The following is a 16,910-nucleotide window of genomic DNA, read 5'->3' on the forward strand; positions in this document are numbered from 1 at the left end:
CCAAGTTAATTCCTAAAGTGCAGCCATAGCCAGTGAGAGAAACATTTCCCTGGATACTGAATTCAGACTAATTGTTAATCCACACACAAATTCGAGACTGTTAACCGATAGAGACTTTCTTTATACTCACTCCTCCAGAAACTTTCTCCAGGGAACAAGACAGCGAAAGTGAAGAGCTGTAATTATTCTTTCATTACTTCTGGAACATGAGGAGTCTTAATGGATTGATGTTAGGGCAGGCATTCAAACACTTTTGTTTTCTGGAGAAGGATCAAAATCCCTTTCAGAAGCATTCAGGGTGATTTCCAGCTCACTGAGGTCACTTGAGAAGTTCATAATGTGGGCCACCCTTGTTCTGCTGTGCCCTTGTTTGTGTGTTTGTTTGTGTGTTGTAGAGCCTGGTTTTGCAGCCCAGCCTTATGGAGGCAGTTTGTCAACTGAGGTCCCTTCCTTTTCGATGATGCTAGCTTGTGCCATTGAACTGACACAAAAATATCGGCACAGGATCAAACCTCACATTATGTCCCTTGGCGGCAAGCACCTTCACCTGCTGAGCCATCTTACCGGTCCTATAATGTATCTTTAAACCTTCTTTTTTTCAGTATTGGGGTTGAACCCAGAGCCTCACACATGCTGGACAAGTATGACAGCACAAAGCCACATCCACAGCTTTCTTTCCCTTTTTCTTTTGGTCAGGGTCTTATGTAGCCCTGGCAGGCTTTGAACTCCTGATTCCCCTGCCTCCATCTCCAAGTGCTGGGGTTATAGGTGCCTGGCTTTCTCTCACAGCTTTTTATTTTTACTCGTGTGTGTGTGTGTGTGTGTGTGTGTGTGTGTGTGTGTGTGTGTGTCGGGGAATGTGTTTGAGTTCAGTTGCCTGAAGAGGTCAGGAAAGAGCACCCCTGGAGCTGGAGTCACAGGCAGTTGTGAGCCACCTTGCATGGCTGCTGGGGACTAAACTCGGGTCCTCTGTAGAGCAGTACTCTCTCTTAATCCCTGAGCCATCTCTCCAGCCCCTCCCTTATACCTTTAAAAATAAGTTTAAGTATTTTATATTGATGGATGCTTTGCCTCCATGTGTATCTGTTCATTCCTGGTAACTTCTGAGGCCAGAAGAGAGTGTTGGGTTCCCTGGAACCGGAATTACAAATAGTTGTGAGTCACTATGTGGACTGTGCTGTGAATATGTGTTGCTCTGATTGGTTGATAAATAAAGCTGCATTGGCCTATGGCAGAGCAGTTTAGAGGCAGGCGGGAAATCCAAGCAGACAGACAGACAGAAGAAAGGAGAGGAGGGGGGAGACTCAAGCCACTGGAGAAGGAGCAGCAAGATGCCAGCAGACCAGTAACACCACAGCCACATGGCAAGTTAGAGATTAATAGAAATGGGTTAAGTTATAAGAGCTAGCTAGTGAGAAGCCTGCCATAGACAATACAATTGGTAATTAATATTGAGCCTCTGAATGATTATTTTATGAGTGGCCGAGGGACCATGGGGCTGGGCAGGACCAAAGGAATGAGGGAATGTGGGCTGGGCGGAACCTGAGAAAACTTACAGCTACAGGATTGTATCCACTATGGGTATTTTTTTTTTTCTTTCATTTGCTTGTTGTGTGGATATGTGCAGGCATGTAAGCATGGATGTCATGGCATGTAGAGAGGTCAGAGGACAACTTTAGGGGGTAGGTTCTCTCCATTCTACCACGTGGGACTCAAGGATCAAACTTAAACTGGTTGTCAGGCTTGCCAGTCAGTACCTTTATACACTGAGCCATCTTGCCAGCCCAAATACATCACTGGAAGCCACAACTTCTCTCCTTGTCCCCATAGGTTCATGGCCATATTATAGTGGGAAATGCATTTGGTTCAACTTTAAATATCCTTATAACTCCAAGCACATTAAAAGTCCAACGTTTCTTAAGTACAAATATCTATAAAATGAAAAACAAATTCTATCCTTCCAGCATCGAATGGCACAGGGTAAATATTCCTATTCTAGAAAATAAGAATTGGAGCAGAACAAGGATTGATTGGAGCAAAGCAGGATCAAAATTCAGCAGGGTAAATAAACAGCTCCATGTTCTTCATCTGAGCCTCGGAATGTAATTAACCGGGCTTTGGAGAATCCAAGTAGTGCCTGACTCCCAGTTCTGTTGCTGGAAACACACACCCTCTCTCTTGAGCCAGACTCAACACCTGCAACACCACTGGCAGATGTCCCATGGTCCTGGCGTCTCCAGTAGTATCCTGAGGTTCCTACTTCAGCGTGGGCTTCACCTTCATTTCTTTACATACTGGCCTCCCAGGGCCTCTTTGCAGGGGCTCTGAGCCTTCCACACATTAGCTGGTCATAGCTGCTGTCCACATCCATCTCCTCAATCTTGAATCTTCATGCCTTCCAAAACAGTGTTACATGAACAGCACTGCCAAGTTCTGCTGGCACCTTGGACCTCGGCTGTATCAGCTTCCCGCTGGCTCTGGGAGAACACCCGCTTAGGCCAGTTATTTAGAGGAGTTATTTTAGAGAAACCCCCATGCACACCCCCCCACGCACACCCCCCCACACTCTCAGCCCAGGCTCTCTCCTTTCACAGTTTTGTATTTTCGGAGCCCTCTGATGGGTGAGGTCTTTCCCTCAGGACCGCTCTTCTCTTCTCCCGGTTTTCTCAGCCCTTTTCAGCTGCTCCTTCACGGCCTCTGAATTTGCCAGCTCTTCTCTTCCTTTCTTTGGAAAAGTCTGGTTGTTTTCTTGTACTAATTCTTCTCCCCATGGAACTGGCACAGAGGCAGCTTCTCCTCCACCATCTCCCCCGGAACACAGGCACAGTCATCCAAAACTTACTGCTCTGTCTTGGCCTCTAATTTGGCTAAAACCCCTTTGCTTCACAAATAACAAAGAAAGACAAGTAGGTATATAGGTCTATAGTTAAAATAATTTAGACAATTTTTCCCCTGGAACTGAGGACCGATCCCAGGGCCTTGCGCTTGCTAGGCAAGTGCTCTACCACTGAGCTAAATCCCCAACCCCAATTTAGACAAAATTACAAACATCAGCAATATTTTATCTGATAACATACTCAAGGAGACAATGATACAGGAATATTGGGTGAGAATTTGAGAAGGATGCCTTTGTGGGGGGAGGGAAGCTAGAGTCCCAGAAACTGAACAGCCACCAAAGCTGCTGTCTGAGGGGTTCTTGTATTGTCACTCAAAGAGTAAAATTCATGGATCACAGAAAGTAAGTTTTAGAGAAAAGTTTCTTATAGATTAATAGACAGGAACTAAAGAGGGAGAGAGAGCCATTTGTGTTGAGCTGGCATGGAGGTGAGCCACGTGTCCCATGTCCGACAGGGAGCTTCAGAGAAGTGAAGGAAACCCAGAGTATCAGGAGTGTGTCTGGGCTCTGGAAAACACCTGAAAGAGACAGAAGGAAAACAGAAGTCCTGCCTGTCTACACGGATTACCAAAGGCAGGCAGGCTCAACAAAACCCCATGAAGGTTTGTAGAGACTGCAGTAGGGTGGGTGTTCCGGGTAGGGAAGGACTATTACCTGTTGTCCTTAAAAAAAACAAAAACAAAAACAAAAAAATGATGCTGCCTTTTAAGCCACAGCTGTCCAAATCAGCAACTCCAACTCTGTGGCTACCGGCAGTGGTTAGGGTCATAGCGGAAGAGCATTCTGTTCCCTCGAACCCTGACTCCAGCAAAGCCACCAAGGGAACTTAACTAAACGTCTGTCCCTCTAAAGAACACAAGACTCAAAGGTTAAGGAGGAATTCTGCTCTTCAGAGAGGCCGGATAGCAAGTAGCTCACCTCTCCTTGCTCGAATCCTCCAGAAGGCCTCCTGCTTCTCCTCTCCCAGCCATAAAAACCCCTCTCCCCCTGGCTCCTCCCTACCACTTCCTGCCAGCTAGTTGCTGACTCAGTCTCCTGAGTCAGGTGAATTTTACTTAATCAAACACATCTTTGCAACATCAAACAAATGTTCCAGAGCATAAACAAAAGTAACACGCCTTAATATAATATTCTACAACAATTACCTCCTTCAAGTGCTGATTATTCCTCCAGTCACTGACCTGCCTAACTAGAAGTTAAGGTCTCCATCCAAACCAAAGACTTCATTCTCCTGCCCAGACGGAAATACTTTCCCCTTAGTGGGCCTCACTGCCACAGTGACAGCCACAGAGAAGTAGAGCGTGGTCTCTGAGCTGAATCCCACGTGACTTAGTCCCGGCCGGCGGCACTACTCCAGAGGTGGGGATTCCTTGTTTCTCTAGTTCGTCACCACTGTAATTGTTTAAGACGATTGCTGGGCTTTAGGACAAATAAAGGACTCATAGACATAAGCATTGTTTATCAGACATCCCTATCTGCATTTGAGTTTGCTCAATTTGGCAATTCTGTTGACACAAGAATCCTTGAGGTTTAATCAAGTTGTCTGACTGTAGGGCGCACACTACAGTATCTTGTTGAGTTGTCCTTTAATTTGATCCCAAGCAAGCCTGGAACTTGTAATCCTCCTACAGCCACCACCTGCCTACCTACAGACCTGAGACACCAAGAAAGACCCAGCTTCCAGATCCTGATGCTGGAGTCTACGGTAGAGAGGCAATAGTCATTGTGACTGACGTGTAGGGATTCACTAAGGTCCCAACCTTCAATCAGAAGTTCCGCTTTGACAGATGCTGGGCAGGCAGCAGCAGCAGCAGCTGTGTGGGAGGAAATGAGCAGACTTGTAGCCTTCTGTCCAAGCTGGAGGAGTGAGATGTCTGCAGGTCCCCTCCTGCTCTCCTGCTGCCTCATCTGTTGGTGGGAAAACATTTGAAGGTGCTGGGCTGCACAGTCCCAGGCTTTGGTAACAAACACTTGGTTCTGAAGCTCAGAATAGGAAGGAGATCAGTGGCGGGTGGGCGGGGGGGTGGGCGGGGAGTGAGTGTTGGCAAGAGACTGTAGACACTGTGGCTTGTACACACTCTTCTCTAAATGGCAGGACCCCTTGCAGGCATGGATAGTACTTCCGTGATGTTTCGTTTCGTTTTGTTTTGTTTGTTTTTTCGAGGCAGGGTTTCTCTGTGTAGCTTTGCGCCTTTCCTGGATCTCGCTCTGTAGACCAGGCTGGCCTCGAACTCACAGAGATCCACCTGGCTGTGCCTCCTGAGTGCTGGGAGCCACTGCTACCACCTGGCAATGTTTCATTTTAATTGTCAACTGGACACAGTCTAGAATCACCTCAGAAAAGATACTCAGTGATGGGCTATCTGGATCAAGGTGACCTGTGGTCATATCTGTGGGAGACTGTCTCTTATGTTAACTGATGCAGAAACACCCAACCCCCCAAATGAGTGGCACCTGCCTTTGGGCCCTGGACTGTAAAAAAGAGGGGAAAGAGAGGCGAGCCCAAGTTGGCATGTATGCATTCATTTCTCTCCCTGCTCTTGACTGTGGAAGCCATCAGCTTCCTCTCATTCCTGTCTTGACTTCCCCAAAATGCTGGACTACAATCTGGAACTATAGGCTAAATAAATCATTTCTCCCCACCCCGAGACAGAGTTTCTCTGTGTAACAGTTCTAGCTGTCCTGCAACTCATTCTGTAGTCTAGGCTGGCCTTGAACTCACAGAGATCCAGCTGCCTCTGCCTCCTGAGTGCTGGAGTTAAAGGCATGCGCCACCACCACCGGGCCACCATTTCTTTTCAAAAGTTGCTTTTGTCATTTTATCACAGCCATAGAAAGGAACAAAGACAGGCAGCTGCCCACAACACCATGCCAGAACCATGTGCCTTGGCCACAGCAGCTGCAATTCTGTGATCATCATGTGGGCTTCTGTTCACCCAGGGGGCCAGAGCATCACCTGGGGAAGAAGGAAACCCAAGCACAGCATTTCTGGGGTGGATGTTGCTTTTGACCTCCATGCTTTCCTCCTGGGCAATCTGGCTCAGCATGAGGGGAGGCCGGCAGCAGGCAGCAGGCAGCTGTGGAAACCCACACCCCACAGTGAAGGGAGTAAGCTCTTCCACACAGAAAAGCAAACAGAAAACAGATCTGAGGGCTTAATGGGACCGATGTGACACTCAGGAAGAGGTGACAAGAACTAACAATCAGACAGGGAGAGGCAGGGAAAATAATCTCTGTTGTGGACGACCGGGGATGTTATGGGATAACATAACTGCCCTCACGGGGACTCGTAGATGAGTTTACCACATTAAAATGTACGCATACACATTTGTGTTGGAGAGAGCTATCCAGGAGATTGCATGGCTTCTATTTATCCACATCAAAAAATTATTATTTTATCATTTCTTTTCATTCTCTTCTAAAGGCCTGAGTTAAAGAACCCCCTGAGGTGGGATATATACAAGTTGTGCTTAGTTATAGCACAAAGAGACCAAATGTTAGCTTAGACCTCATGGCAAGGCTATTCTGAAGATGGGGGGCCGGTCACCCCATTCCTTATCTCCTGCACCCTAGCTACTTCAACACACTGTCACTCCAATTATTCCTCCAAGCATGAACGGTTCAGAGCCCTGGTTCTCAACCTTCCTGATGCTGCAATCCTTTAATACAGTGGCCCCCAACCATAAAATTAGTTTTGTTGCTCCTTCAAAACTGTAACTTTGCTACTGTTATTAATCATAATATAAACACCTGTGCTTACCGATGGTCTGAGGCAACTACTGTGGAAGGGTCATTTGGCCCCCATAGAGGCCACCACCCACAGGCTGAGAACTGCTGGTTTAGAATGTTATCCCCTGCACCAGGGTCAGGATTGCAAAAAATCCAATGTCTTCTGCAATCCCTTCCCCAACTGTTTTCCAAGTACTTTCACAATTTATGTCTCCTGTCCCAAGCTCCACCTGTTCTCTTTGTCTTTCTCATATTGTGTCCATTTCTCTATTTCCTTGTGTCTCCCAGCCCTCATCCCACATTCTGCAGGCCAACAGCCAACCTGTCTGCAGACTCCTCCAACCATCTGTGCCTTTGGCTGCTCAGTGTCTGTCACCTGTCTCTCCTCTGGTGACATGGATTGCTGCTTTACTAGCTCATGCCCTGCTGGTCCCTGTGTTCAGGGATGTCATGTTGGTTGCCTGAAACACTACCACAAGAGAAGTGTTTCCACCAGAGATATTAGCAAATAGGTACAATTTTTCACGGTTAACTTTTGTCTTTGGGCATCGGACTCAATACCTTGTATATGCAGGCTAGGCAAGTACCCTACAGCTCAGTTATGTCCCTTCTCTCCCACTCTTTGCCTGGAATATTTCTGCTTATCCAAGACTGTTCCGTGCTTTCTTGGGTTCCCACAGAGGAATATGGAGAAGCAATCAGCTTCCCTGCTAATATGTGGCTGGGTGCTGGGCAAACATAACTCTCATGACTCTATCAAAGCTTTTGCGTCCTGTCGTCAGTATTTATTTGACTGTCACCCTGGTAGCTTTATGGGCACCGATTGCGATCTGTGTTGGTCTGTAAAACCCTAGAGGCCTTCGAGGTAACTTTTGTAGTGAGCTCTTTGCAATGCCTTCTATTTAATTAATAGAATTTAGGAGGAGAAACTGTGTTGCTTTCCCTGAGCACACTATCAATGTAAGTAATGCTGAGTGTTTTCTCAAAGGCTTCTAAGGGTCAAGCTAGAATACAAAGTCTACACAACAAATCTGTACAAGGGCATTTACAGTTGAGTTTCTCTGAGGTGTTGACAGGTGTACTTGGGGCTGCGAGAGCTGATGTATGAAGTTGGAAATCAAATGTCTATGGAGATTAGGCAAGCATTAAAACTGTATAACATTTGTGTGTGTGTGTGTGTGTGTGTGTGTGTGTGTCCATTGTCTCCCTCCATGGCATGGATTTTTGGGATCAAATTTAGATCCTCAAGTTTGGAAGCAAGTGTCCTTACCTGCGAAGCCATCTTGCCACCTGAGGAAACCATTTTATTTACTTATTTACTTATTTACTTATTTATCTATTTATTTATTTATTTATTTATTTATTTATTTATTTATGCTTATTTAATTTTTTTTAAAGCAGAGACTCAGTAAAGACCAGTCTGGCCTTTAACTTACAGAGATCTGCCTGCCTCTGCCTCCTGAGTGCTGGGATTAAAGTCGTGTGCTACCATGCAGGGAAAAGGAAAGCATTTCTGATCAGGTATTTTCAGTGACACTGGTGTTAAACTCAGGACTGTTGTGGAGACATGCTATTTGTTTTGTTTGATTTTGCTAAATTTGGCAGCTGTACAAGAGGACACTTCGGGGCTCCAAGGGCAAGATCGGTTAGCCCGAGGTACTTACACAGAAGGCCACTGTGTAAAGCAAGGGCTGAATGGGGTCGTCTAGCTATAAGGCCCACACTTTCTTCTGTTTGTTTGGCTTTTCTGAGATAGGCCTCGAGTGGTCTGCGCTGACCTGGAACTCACTGTGTAGCAGGATGACAAATGTGGGTGCTGGGAACAGACCTGGAATTCTCTACAAGAGCACACAGGCTCTTAACTGCTGAGCCTTCTCTCCTGATCCTTTTCTTTCCTTCACTGTTTGTTTGTTTGTTTGTTTTGAGGCAGGGTCTCAATATATATATATATATATCACTGTGGCCTCCAGCTCACAGATGCCGCCTGTTCCTTCCTCCTGAGTGTTGGATTAAAGGCTTGCGCCATCACACTGGCTTTTTCTTCACGCTTGTTTTGTTGTGTTTTGAGATGGGATTGTAGGTAGCTCAAGCTGGTCTCAACATCAGTATGAAGCCTGATGACCTTAGACTCCCAACCCTCTTGCTTTCCAAAGTGCTAGACTTACAGGCACAAGCCCCGCCTACTCTGGTCCACTGGTAGTATAACCTGGTCTCAAATCTGCTCTTCTCAGGAAGGCTGAGTGCTGGGATCATAGTTGTGAACCACTGATCCAGAATCCGTTTTTCTTTTTCCTTCTCTCCTCCCTCTCCACATTCTTTGTCATTGTTACTTGTTTTTCTGAGTTGGGCTTTGTTTGTTTGTTTGTTTGTTTTTGAGACAGGGTCTTACTTTGTAACCCTGTCTGGCTTAGTACTTTATAAATAGGACTGGATGGAGCTCACAGGATTTGCCAGCCTGTCTTCTGAGTGCTGGGATTAAAAACCTGCACTTCCACACCTTGTTTGTTTCGTTTTTTTTAGCACCCCCTTTTAATGTCTAAAGCTCTTTCCAGGTGCCTAGGGTCACCTGCCACTCAACTGTGTGCACTGGGGAGCTCGGGCCGCTGTTTGTTCATCTAATGTCTTGTTTCTGGCTGTAGTTTCTTGTTCTTGAAGCTGCTTTGGAAAGCTCATCCCTCTCCAAGTTTAATGCTCACATTTCTCTGTTGATCTATCAAAGCACCAAAACATGAGGAGCGTTGTCCTCTGGTGGAGATGAGTAGTAAATGACTCATCCACCCTCTCAGCTCAGTAGGAGAGGCAGACAGTAAACATTCATTTACCCTGACTTAAAGGGATGCTAGAAAACAATTGTCTCAATCATTCCTCCCATAGAATTTCTTCAAGTCAATTTAGCTGCAAGTGAGTAGCTACAAATCTGTGTCACCCTCATGCTTACCCGTACACACAGAACAATAGTCAAAGCATGTCTGCTGTCTTCTAGGATTATTGATGCAAAGCCATTTTGCTGTGCAATAGTTTTTTTTTTTTGTTTGTTTGTTTGTTTTTTGTTTTTTTTTACTATTTTTTAAAAATTTTAAATAAAAATATTTAATTTTTTGTTTTGTTTTGGTTTTTTTTGTTTTTCAAGACAGAGTTTCTCTGTAGCTTTGGAGCCTGTCCTGTAGAGCAGGCTGGCCTCGAACTCACAGAGATCCTCCTGCCTCTGCCTTCTGAGTGCTGGGATTACAGGCGTGCGCCACCACCGACCGGCTAAATTTTTTTATGTGTGTGTGCACACCACGTGTACATGAGTTTGAAGAGGTCATAAGTCATCAAATCCCCTAGAACTGGAATCACAGACTGTTGCAAACCATGTGGGTGCTGGGAACTGAACTTGGTCCCTCTGCAAGAACAGCAATTGCTCTTAAGCACTGAGCCAACTCTCCAATACCCCAGCAATAGTCATTCTTCATCAGTCTTCCATACAGGCAGATGTTGCAGCAGTGGTACCAGAGAAGAGAGTACTGTGGGCTGAAGAGAGGTTTTTCTGGAGGAGATGAAACCCAGCACAGAAGCAGAAAAGAAGTGTGGCAGCTGGCCCGTGGAAACTGGGGTAACTGTCGTGAGCAGAACTTTCCACGCTGTGTTTTACAAAACAGTATTTGGCAATGGCAGGTTGGGGATGTGAATAACCATGCTGGATTAGACTATGATCAGCTTCGAGAGGATCCGAAGGGAAGAAACTACTCAGCTGTCTCTGACGGACTTCCCACAGAACACTCACTAGCATCTTTCAGAATGTCCAGGTTCCAGGTTCTGTGGAAACCCCAAGAGCATGACTTGTTCTTGCTTTAAGTTTTTTGAGATAGAATTTTGTCTTAGGGTTTCAGTTGCTGTGAAGAGACACCATGACCATGGCAGCTTTTATAAAGGAAAACTTTTACTTAGGGAGGCATTGAGTTCAGAGGTTTAGTCCTTTATCATCATAGTGGGAAACATGGTGGCATGTGGGCAGGCCTGGTGCTGGAGAAGGAGCTGAGAGTTCTACATCTTGATCCAATGGCAAGTGAACTAAGACACTGGGCATAGCTTGAGCATAGGAGACCTCAAAGCCCACTCCCACAGTGACACACTTCTTCCATTCCAACAAAGCCACACCTCCTCCTAGGGCCACTCCCTATGAATTTATGGAGGCCAGTTGCATACAAACTACCACAGGTTTCATGTAGCCAAGGCTGGTCTTGAACTCCTGATCCTCCAGCCTCAGATTCCCAAGAGCTGAGATTACAAGTGTGTAGTTGAAACATGGGGCTTTAATAATTAAGTTCAGATTCTGGTGGTATGGATGTTCACACTGGTAATCCCACCACCGCAGAGAATTTTCTGGAACTCAGTTCCAGCCTGGGTTACCATGTGAGAGACTTTGTCTAAATAAGACTTTTTTAATTGCTTTTTTAACTGGGCAGGTAGTACAGATCTGTAGTCTTACCTACCTTAGAGGCTGAGACAGGATTGTTTGAGTCTAGGAGTTCAAGGCCAGGATAAGAAATGTAGCAAGATGCCCAGTTCAAACCCAAAACACAAACAAGCCAGGTGCTGTGGCACAGACCCCAGAACTCTGGAGGCTGAGGCAGGAGGAATACTGTGAGTTTGAGGCCAGCCTGAATACATAATGAGTTTCCATCTTGAACAAAACCAACCCAAGAGTGGAGGGGAAGGTGCTAGTGGGGAGTGTGCTTCTCCTGCGCACACAGACTCTGGGGATGCAGCTCAATGGGGAGTGTGCTTCCCTTGCACATACAGGCTTTGGGGTCAATCACCTGCATCTAAAACAAGAACCAGCCAGACATGGTGGCACACACCTTCAGTCCCAGGGCTTGGAAGGCAGAGGCAGGAAGATCTCTATGAGTTTGGGACCAGCCAGAACTGTGTAGTGAGACCCTGTCTCAACAAACAAACAAACAAAATGAAACAAGCATAAAAGCTATAGAAATTATACATATCGCCGGGCAGCGGTGGCGCACGCCTGTGATCCCAGCACTCGGGAGGCAGAGCCAGCCTGGTCTACAAAGGGAGATCCAGGAAAGGCTTAAAACTACACATAGAAACCTTGTCTTGAAAAAAAAAAAAGAAAAGAACCTGTTTTTATGTTCAAGCTATCTGTATATTATTTCTCCTGCAGTTTACATAAAATGTTTTTACACTAAAAAAAGAACAAATACTATAGAATTATATTACATGAAGTATATAGAATATACAAATTCATAGAGACAGAAAGATTAGACATTATCTCAAGATGGAGAAGAAAGGAATATAGATCAATGATTTCCTAAGTACAGAGTTTCTGTTTTGTGTGATGGAAAAGCCTCACAAATGGACAGTAGTATAAGGACATAATATCATGAATGTAATAAATCAATACAATTAATGTAATTAGTGAATATCATAAATATAATTATTGAATCAATGAATTCAACAATCAATGAATACCACGAATGTAATTAATATCATGAGTGTAATTAATGAATATCATGAGTGTAATTAATATCTTGAATGTAATTCATGGCACTGAATTGTGAACTTAAAAATGGTTACAATTGAGCCGGGCGGTGGTGGCGCACGCCTGTAATCCCAGCACTCAGGAGGCAGAGGCAGGCGGATCTCTGTGAGTTCGAGGCCAGCCTTGTCTACAGAGCTAGTCCAGGACAGGCTCCAAAGCTACACAGAAACCCTGTCTCAAAAAAAAAAAAAAAGGGGGGGGGGGTTACAATTGCAAATATTATGTTCATTTAAAAAATAAGGCAGAATGTAATCACCACACCTTATATGTGTGTATGAAATTGAAGACAGTGATGTTCTAAAATAGAAAGTGTTGACGGTGTCATGGGCCTATGGACTAAAGTCTGTCAAATTGTGCAAACAGGCAAATTGTATACTTTATAAATTATTTGTCAGTAAAGATTTTATAAAATGTAAAATATGAAATTATGCATATTAAACCAAACATAGTGAAACGTGCCTGTAATTTCAGCTACTTTTGAGACTGAGGCAGGAGGACAGACAGCTCCAGGCTAGACTGGGCAGCTTAGTGAGACTCTGTCCACAAAACTCCAAATTACACTGTGTATAGTACTTAGACTTTTAACACTGTATAATATTTAAATCAGGTGAAGCATATCTGTCCCCTCCAACATTGATAATTTCTTCTTCTTTTCTCAGTTTTTTCTTTTTCTTTTTCTTTTTCCTTTTTTTTTTTTTTTTTTTTTTTGTTGTTGTTGTTTTGGTTTGTTGTTTTGTTTGGTTGTTTTGGTTGACAGCTCTGGCTGTCCTTGGAAGTCACTCTGTAGACCAGAGTAGCCTTGAACTCACAGAGATCTGCCTCCTCTGCCTCCCAAGTGCTGGGATTAAAGACATGTGGCACCACTGACAGGCTTATAATTTCTTTTTACTTTTAATTTATGTGGATATGCACACATTTGAGTGCAGGTGACCTGAGTCCAGAGGTTATCAGATCTCCTGGGGTAGAACACAGGTGATGTAGGTACTAGAAACTGAACTTGGGTCTTAACCACTGAGGCACACTGCTTGCTGCCATCCCTCCTTGCCATGATGGAGCCTTATCCCTCTCTTTCCCACAATTGCTTTGGCCTTGGTAATTTCTCACAGCAGCATCAAGGTAGCTAAAATGCCCGGGCTGATCCTTGCTATGTAGGACACCTGCAGCCCCAGGAGATACTTACTCTTTACTTTTAAATTTTTGTAGCATGTTATCTTAATCTGTGAGCTTTATCCTCCTGTTTGCTATAGATCAGCACCAGTTAGCTAACCAATCCACCTTTCTCCTCCCTCCCCACCCCCTCCACATTCTCCACTCTCTGGTGACCATCATTGTCTCAACTTCTGTGAGATCTTTTTCCAGTTCTAACACACAAATAAGATCAAATAGAACTTGTCTTTCTGGGCCTGGCTGGTTTCACTTAACAGTGACCTCTAGTTCCGGGTATGGTGTTACAAATGGCAGTGTGTCTTTTTATGGCTAAGTAGCATTCCCTTGTGTATTTGCGCCATTTTTTCTTTCTCCATTTATCGACTGATGGACACTTAGATGGTCCTATGCTTTCTTTATTACTGTGAAGTGTTCTTCAGTAAGCTGGGAGTGCTGATGTCCTGTGACATGCCGATTTGATTTCCTGTGGATGCAGGCACAGTAACAGGATTGTCGAATTTTGTGGTGATTGTATTTTTAAATTTTGGTGGAGGGAACTTTGTATTATTTTCCATTAAAGCAGTACCATTACCTCCCACCAGTGATGTGTCATGTTCTATTTCCTCCAGCTCTTCTCCATCATTTTAGTCTTTCGTCTTTCTGGTAGCAGCTGGTGCCACAGGAATGAGGTGATGTCTCACAGTGGTTTTTGAGAGCATGATCAGAGACAGACTATCATGTAGCCTATGCTGGTCTCAAACTTGCTATGTAGCTAAGAATGATTTTGGACTTCTGAGTGTTGGGATTACAGGCCTGTGCCACTACATGTGTATTGGAGAGTATTTTAAAGTGTGCTGCATTTTTTCCCTACTGCTTTTGTTAACAATTCAAAGATGTGTTTTGTAACTTGAATTGCTAAATGGTCTTTTAATAAACCCGGTACCAGAGATTGGTATAAATGCTGAAATATCAGAGAGACAAGGAACAAGTCACCTCTTACCTCTAGGACTCCTCAGCCTGAAAAGCTTTCCTCGGGAAAGACTTTAGTTCTTGTCTCCTCACGCCTTACATACCTTTCTCTGCCCACCCATATCATTTCCTGTCTCAATTTTCCTAGTGTTGGGATTAAAGGTGTGTGTCACCACTGCCTGGCTCTGTTTCTCTCCTAGACTGAGTCAATCTCATGTAGTCCAGGGTGGCTTTGAACTCACAGAGATCCAGAGGGATCTCTGCCTCCCGAGTGCTAGGATGAAAGGTGTGCCACCACTGTCCAGCATCTATGTTTAATATAGCAGCTGTTTTCTGATCTTCAGGCAAATTTTTTTCCTATTTATTTATTTATTTATTTATTTATCAGCTTGATACAGTACAAATTCTTATCCTAATAGTGAAATGTTTCATTGAGGCTTGCCCAGTAATTGAGTAAAAACAAAACTTATTATAAGCCACGGTCATCCTAGGGTCCCCCCTGCTATGTAGCCTCCCTGGATCTGTGGGTGGCAGTCTGATTGTTCTTTGCTTTATATCTAGTATCCAATTATGAGTGAGTACATACCATGTTTGTCCTTCTGGGTTTGGGTTACCTCACTCAGGATGACATTTTCTAGTTCCATCCATTTGTTCAGGCAAATTTATTAGGGTACACAATATATCACCAGTGTTTGATTAAATAAAATCAGCCTGCAAGCAGGAGGCTGAGTCTGCAAGTAGCTGACAAGTAGGGAGGATTCGTGTGCAGCAAGGGTTTTTTTTTTTTTGTTGTTGTTTTTGAAGTTAGTTTCTATTTAATAAACTCTCATCTGGCTATTTCACAGATAGACCATCTTGTCCCAAACTCCTCTTTATCCTGTGCTTCAGAAATGTCAGATTTTACCTTGTCTTACAACTTTTGCCTTCATACAGTTACCAAACCAGTGATTGTGACTGACTCAGCTTTTCACAACCAGTGAGGCTTGGGTATGTGGATAATGCAGTGGTGGCTGAGCCAGGACCAAGAAGAATTCAAGAGGCCACTGGCCCTGTACTGGGTGGGGCCACAAATAGGAATTGTGATGCTCTGTATTTTTGACATATTTAAGCCATTCCAATAGATTCTTCCATGTGTGAAACACAGCATATGCCCCACATATGGGCTCTAGGCTGGCATGCCAGCCCACACATGCTTATACAATGTACACCTACTCAGTCACCACCCTCATACATGCATGTTCATTGATGTGCCAAGGCCATATGTGTCTGCAGCCATGGTATATCCTTGGCAAACATTCAAAGAAAACAACTTCGCTTGTGGAAATTAAGGGTGGTTTCCCAGTCTTCACAGAGACTAAGACTACCACAGTCCTAAAGACAAGAAACTAGACCAAAGGCAAATCATGGATAGTGTGGGGAGTAGAGAGGCTCCCCTGCTGGAGAGGAGTGTGGCTTCTCTAGGCAGCACCCCAAGGACACGTCTGGAAGTTCTGAAGGGGAGCAAAGTCGCTGCCATCTTCAGTCAGGGTCTGAGGAGAGCTGCCCCTCCATAGTCTCACACATCGAATCTTGCAGAGAAGTGAGGTGACCCCGGGGACTCATCCCCATGGGTTGGATGACTCTGTGCCTGGAGAGCTTGACAAACATGTTCACTAGCTTCATGGCCTCTCATGTTCCTTCTGCTCCTCTGTCATGCCCTCCATAGGATTGGGTGGCTTCTCCTCCACACTTCTGGTTGATGCTTCCCTGTACTCCTCTGTGTCTGTGTCTTCATCCTCTGAGTACTGGCCCTTGGGCCGGCCCCCAGCCATGAGGCCCCTGGCAGCCAGGAGGCCAGCAGCGTTTCTGTAGCCTGTGTACTTGATGAATCGGGGTACACCTCAGAGCATAAGACAAAGAGGAACTCAGCAGCTACCCTCTTCACATCTGTATCCAGGTGTGTCATGAGGTGGACAAGCTTGTGTTAAAGCAGGTCCCCCACCTCAGGCCAAGTCCTCACATCCCTCAGAGGGGGCAGGACCTGGGGAGGCAGCTGGGCCTTCAGGAACTTCCTGGCAGGATGGTGCATGCGGGGGGGGGGGGGGGGGGTCATTCTGTCAACATGCTCAGCACAGGTGCCACACATTCCTGCAGCCTGTGGGTCTGGTGCAGACGAGGAAGGCAAGGAGGACGCTGATCTCTTCCATATTGACTCCCGTAAACTCCAAGGATCCTCCATGTAGCTCCAGGGAGAGAAGGACATCCAGACATTTGAGGGAGATTCACAGTGTGGCCATGGAAGTCCTCTGTAGCAAGGTGTTTTGTTTTGTTTTGGTTGGTTGGTTGGGTTTTGGTTTTGGTTTTTGGTTTTTCGAGACAGGGTTTCTCTGTGTAGCTTTGTGCCTTTCCTAGTGGGGGCTGAGAGAAGGACGCTGGGTTTTTTGGAAGATGCCAGCAAAGAGAGAAGGTGAGCTACTAGCTATTCAGCCTCTTTGAGAGAGCAGAATTCCACCTAAACCATTGAATCCCGAGTTCTAGAGATTCAGATAAAGTTTCCCTTAGCTTTGAAAGAGTCGGTGCCCAAGGGAACAGAATCCCCTCAGGCTGTGGCCCTTGCAGCCAAACCGCTGCTGGTAGCAGTTACCGTCT

General features: G+C 45.1%; 1 pseudogene; it reads right to left on the bottom strand.

The window, feature by feature from the left end:
• Nucleotides 1-15,800: 15,800 nt before the first annotated feature.
• The window catches only part of LOC118597071, a 63,714-nt pseudogene continuing 62,604 nt past the window's right edge, over nucleotides 15,801-16,910 (bottom strand).

Source organism: Onychomys torridus, chromosome 16 (assembly GCF_903995425.1).
Source record: "Onychomys torridus chromosome 16, mOncTor1.1, whole genome shotgun sequence".
NCBI lineage: Eukaryota > Metazoa > Chordata > Mammalia > Rodentia > Cricetidae > Onychomys > Onychomys torridus.